This window comes from Etheostoma cragini, chromosome 21, assembly GCF_013103735.1.
Source record: "Etheostoma cragini isolate CJK2018 chromosome 21, CSU_Ecrag_1.0, whole genome shotgun sequence".
Taxonomy (NCBI): Eukaryota; Metazoa; Chordata; class Actinopteri; order Perciformes; family Percidae; genus Etheostoma; species Etheostoma cragini.
Window position 1 is genome coordinate 9,132,614 of NC_048427.1, and position 6,000 is coordinate 9,138,613.

Consider the following 6,000-nt stretch of genomic DNA (forward strand, 5'->3'; position numbering starts at 1 on the left):
TTACAGTAAGTCAGCTCAGCTCTTATAGAAACTAGCATGCAGCATTTTAAACTCAGAGAGTTGGTAGCATTATTTTTTTTGTAGGATGTTTCAAAGTCTCAAGGTATTTTTAGTCCCACAAAATAAAAAGTGGTACAAAGTGGAATTGGGTAGAAAAAGAAATCATTTTGCCTCCTTATCTGAAATTGTAGTGACCATATAAATTGTGATGACTGAAAACTTTTTCTATCAAAGTTTGTTTTTCTGCACTGTAAAATAGTTTTAAAAATAAGGGACGTTGCACTCAGGAATTTACCGGGTATAGAATTTTGGGAGCTTGCAGCTTGCAGGAGCCAACATAAATTTGTGGGCAACTCCCCTGAAAAAAAGACCAACAGCACTAATGTGAAAATAAATAAAACATGAGTCTTAAAGCTGCAGTGGGTGTCAACAAAAACAGCCAGATTTAAAGTAGAGTGAGACTTCTTCCTGCAGCTATACCACTTCCCTCTCTGTCCATCGGGCATATTCATATAGAACAGAACGCTGGCTCTCCGAAATGACCTACGATTGGCCAAAGTCTCTCGTGATGGCTATCACATTCTGAAGCCTAAATACCGAGGGGAGGAGGTGCAGAAGTTAGTTTTCTCTCAAGACAACTTGAATTACAATATGCTGCAGGTTATAATTTTTTGCAGAATGTTGGCAAAAATAAACTACCTACTGCAGCTTTAAGGGGAAAATACTTGAGGCCCACCACACACAGCAAATGCCACGCACAACATTTAATGAACTAAATTGATCAAAATACAAGATGCCTCAGGATCTGTTTGGCTTACTCAATAAAAAATAAATGCTGTATTGTCATGCTTTCAGATTTACTGAACATAGCCCTTTCAGGGCCAAACCACCTTTCACTCATTAATAATCGGCTTCATTCTGTCTGCCCAGACGACTCTGATGCCCCCAAACAGCACGCACACTGACCTTCTTGTGTAAAAACCAAAGAGTAATAGAAACAGTACAGTTCTGTTAGGTTCAAGCACAGGTTCTCTTTTTTATATTGTAGAAAAGAGATGAGCAACTGCAGCCATGTAGCTGTCTTCTGAATATTAAATTAATAAAACTGATCCTTTTAAGAAGAGTCAGTTCAGTGAGGGATTGTTTTGGTTTTGCCTGGGGATATTGTGCAGTTTGTAATTACCAATAAAATATCTTATAATATACATTCTTTTGTAATGTAAAATAGTTGGTAAAAAGAATTATAGTAGAAGTGTTATTGATATTTTGCTTCAAAATTCAGACATCTAATACCGCATATGAATAGCCTGTACAAAGGAAGAGTCTATCAGACAGAGTTTGCCAGCAAATTGAATCGATTTGAGCCTGACTGATTAATCAATTGTGAGTGCCCAGTGGATTACGTTGGTATCATAATAAAAACCCATCCGACTAGATGTAATTCATGTCACATTCCCCAACGTAAGTAAAAGGCAGGCAGTAAAGACATTGATTTGTCTAGTTATTGTGTCGAGACTGATGCAAAGATGAGAAGGCTCACAAAAACTACAAAGTAAGAATTGCATACTCTAAATTCAGTTGATTTCTTTAATAAAGTGTTTAAAAGTGATAAAACGGCCCTTTGTAAATGCATTGGTTTGCAATACAATACACATTGAGTGGAAAAAAGTATTTGATCCCCTGCTGATTTTGTACATTGTCCCACTGACAAAGAAATGATCAGTCTATAATTTTAATGGTAGATGTATTGGAACAGTGAGAGAAAGAATGACAACAACAAAATCCAGAAAAACGCAAGTCATAAATGTCAGAAATTGATTTGCATTTTAATGAGGGAAATATGTATTTGTCCCCTCTGCAAAACATGACTTAGTACTTGGTGGCAAAACCTTTGTTGGCAATCACAGAGGTCGTTTCTTGTAGTTGGCCACCAGGTTTGCACACATCTCAGGAGGGATTTTGTCCCACTCCTCTTTGCAGATCTTCTCCCAGTCATTAAGGTTTTGAAGCCGACGTTTGGCAACTCGAACCTTCAGCTCCCTCCACAGATTTTCTATGGGATTAAGGTCTGGAGACTGGCTAGGCCAGCCCAGGTCCGTAACGTGCTTCTACTTGAGCCACTTATTTGTTGCCTTGAACGTGTGTTTTGGGTCATTGTTATGCTGGAATACCCATCCACAACCCATTTTGAATGTCCTGGCTGAGGGAAGGAGGATCCCACCAAAGACTTGACAACGCATGGCCCCGTCCAACGTCCATTTGATGCGGTGAAGTTGTCCTGTCCCCTTAGCAGATATGCAACTCCAAAAGCATAATGTTTACATGTCCATGTTTGACGGTGGGGATGGTGTTTTTGGGGTCATAGGCAACATTCCTCCTCCTCCAAACACAATTGAGATGATGCCAAAGAGCTCCATTTTGGTCTCATCTGACCACAACACTTTCACCCAGTTGTCCTCTGAATCATTCAGATGTTTATTGGCAAACTTCAGACGGGCATATATGTGCTTGATTTCAGTCCTTCACAGCGTAGTGTGTTACCAATTGTTTTCTTGGTGACTATGGTCCCAGCTGCCTTGACATCATTGACAAGATCTTCTCGTGTAGTTCTGGGCTGAGTCCTCACTGTTCTCATGATGATTGCAACGCCACGAGGCGAGATCTTGCATAGAGCCCAAGGCCGAGTGAGATTGACAGTTCTTTTGTGTTTCCCAATCTCACCAACTGTTGTCACCTTCTCACCAAGCTGCTTGGCAATGGTCTTGTAGCCCATCCCAGACTTGTAGGTCTACAATCTTGTCCCCAAAATCTTTGGAGAGCTCTTTGGCCTTGGCCAAGGTGGAGAGTTTGGAATATGATTGATTGATTGCTTCTGTGGTAGGTGTCTTTTATACAGGTAACAAACTGAGATAAGGAGCACTCCCTTTAAGAGTGTGCTCCTAATCTTAGCTCGTTACCTGTACAAAAGATACCTGGGAGCCGGAAATCTTTCTGATTGAGAGGGGGTCAAATATTGATTTCCCTCATTAAAATGTCAATCAATTTCTAACATATTTGACATGCGTTTTTCTGGATTTTCTTGTTGTCATTCTGTCTCTCACTGTTCAAATAAATCTACCATTAAAATTACAGATTGACCATTTCATTGTCAGTAGGCGAACATAAAAAATTATTAGTTCAACTCAGAGTGACTGCAAATCATCAAATTACTATTTGCTACACACTGGGCTTGTTAAAGTAAAATCTCTGTTCACCTTTAAAAATGCTTGAACAAAGGATTTTTTTTAAATGACTTGGCTAGGGATGTAACGGTAAACCACGATAAAAATGTTGAAAAAAACGATTACCGTTTTCATTGAAAATATTATTTTCACTATGGATTACCTCGGTGTGGCTAATCCTTCCCAGCTTCATCCAAGTCTCCTGAAGTTGCAGCGCAGTGGAACTGCTTAGCCTACAGGAAGGACGAGATGACAGCGCTCAGGACATTTGGAAGCCCTCTAAGAGGACTACATCTGAGACATGGGCACATTTTGGTTATGATAAGAATGCTGAAGGACAGTTGATTGAAAATAGTTATCCTGTCTGTAGGACGTGCAAGAAGAAGAAAGTTGCTGCTAAAGGCATTGTACACACTTTAAAAAATACTAAGATACTACCAAAAAACTGTGATAATTTTAGTCCCCATAACCGCGAGGTTACATTTTCATACCGTTACATCCCTAGAGCCTATACATTGAATATTGACTTGAAATATCATTGCCTTGTTCCACTATCTCTGGGTTAAAGCCATAGACTGTTAATTTTAAATAAAAATTAATAATATACAGTCTATGGTTAAAGCATATTTATTACCTAATGTAGCTAAATAACCATACAATGATGGTGGGCTTTAGGATGTGATTGATTACCGTTCATTAAAGGTGAGGAAGCCATAAGTTATGTTTCCAGTGCCACTAGCTAATGTTGTATTTCCTGCATATGATATGTCCTTCTTAAACAAATGAAAAATCTATACAGAATCAGTAACAGGAGGAGGCCCAAGCTCCGAGATCCCTCGATCATTCCTGCCTGGTCTCTTTATTGCCTTCCAAAAGCTCTCTCTCAACATTATCCATCTCCGACCCTTTATGGTGATCAGTTATTTGATTTGTCCCTAAGAACCTCCACTTTACAAGAACACTTGCAGGATAAGATTTATTAGGGGCTAATCAATATTATTGTTATGTGTATGTGTGATCAACACTAACCAGTTGGGTCCCTAGGCCAGCCTCTGCAACTCTGACAGGATGCTTTAACTCACTTCATGTTAAAAGGATTATTTTCTTGTTAAAGTCCCTGTCAGTCATTTTGTTGGTCATAAAAATTACAAGTATATTCATATACAAAAATATAGAGTTTGACTTAATAAACATGACTGAAAACCCAATGTATTTGTTACAGTATCAAATACTTTCCCCATGTAAGCTTGAAAGGTAGCTGAGAAAAGCTTGTTGTGAAGTTTGTCCTAAAAATCCATTTGAATAGTGACAGGATTTTCTGACATACAGAAGTACGAAAAAAATCTATAGAAAGTTTTTTCAAACATCTCTTGTAGCATAATCCCCTCCACTGTTCATCTGTATGCTCACCATGTTCTAAACACCCACAGTTGTGCCAAAATATGGGTAAATACCCAGCTTAAATCCATGCCAAAATGTGAATGGCATGTAGTGCATGAGGATCATGAAAATAAGAGTGGAAGCTGTGTATTCAACCATGTTTTGGCTCAGTGTATTCCTAACACCCACATCTTTTTGCCAAATCCCTTTAACAGTGTGTCGGGAAAGCACTGAGCATATGGATGGACAATATGTGTTCATTTATTTTTGCCAAAATATGGCAAATCAAATGTATTACAAAAAGACAATGGATGAATTGGTCACACTGTAACATGTTTGTTCCATATATAGTGATTACTTTAAATTCATACAAAGTGGGTTCTTTTTCCTTTTAGTCATATGGATGTTTGTATTCATAGGTATTTTTTGAGTCCCCCCCCCAGCCCGTTTGTGAAATGTGGTCTGAAAAAAACTTTTTCTGATGGAAAAAAACAAGATATAGCCTAGATGAGACAGCATAGCTGTCACCTAACTTTAACTGTTGATCTGCCAGTGTTGCAATTGTTGCTTTAGCATTCCAATTCTTGTTAAAGCTGTAGTTAACTAAAATGTTGTGAGAGAACACCAGACTGTTGCGTTCATTTGTCACATTGTATTAGAAAACATCTTATGTAATGCTGTGATATTGAACATAAAGTCCAGCTATGCCAGCAATGCCATTCTTTTTCCACCAGTAATATAGCGTTCTGTCCTATAGGCCAGGGGTTCCAAACCTTGGGACCCTTGTCACAAACCATGTCTACTCACAAGTCACAGCCCCTTGTCAAGCGGCTCAACCTGAAAGTGAAGTTTCCTTTTTTATCAGCTAGGATTATTTGTTTCAATAGTTGTAGAAGCCGGATTTGTAATTGAAAGCAAACATTTGAAAATCCAATTTCTGGATTCATGTAGGCTGTTTAAATGTCTTTTAACCTGAAAATCAAACCCTAGCTGTTTTTTTTGGCCACAGTTATAGATTTGTGGTTTGTAATGTTTCCCCTTTTAAGCAGTTTATGCTAGTCGTTATTTGAAGAACATGCTTCTATTGGACAACAATGAGCTTTGTAGTAGGCAAGGTATGAGCATCCCTGATCACATTGGAGGAATAGGAGGATGGTGCATCTTGCAACTTTGAGTGAAATAAAGAGAGACTACAGTACCATCTAGTGGAAAACACAACCCTGGCCTGTACCAGCTTTTCTAACTTGCTGAACCAGGGTCTGCTTCTACCAGTGAAGTGATTTTGCCATGGCAAACATCCTTTTATACAAAAAATGTATTCTTCTAAAAAGTATTCTTTGATCCCATAATATAACCACTACATTTTATATTTTAGAAAAAAACAGACCTAGCCATAAAA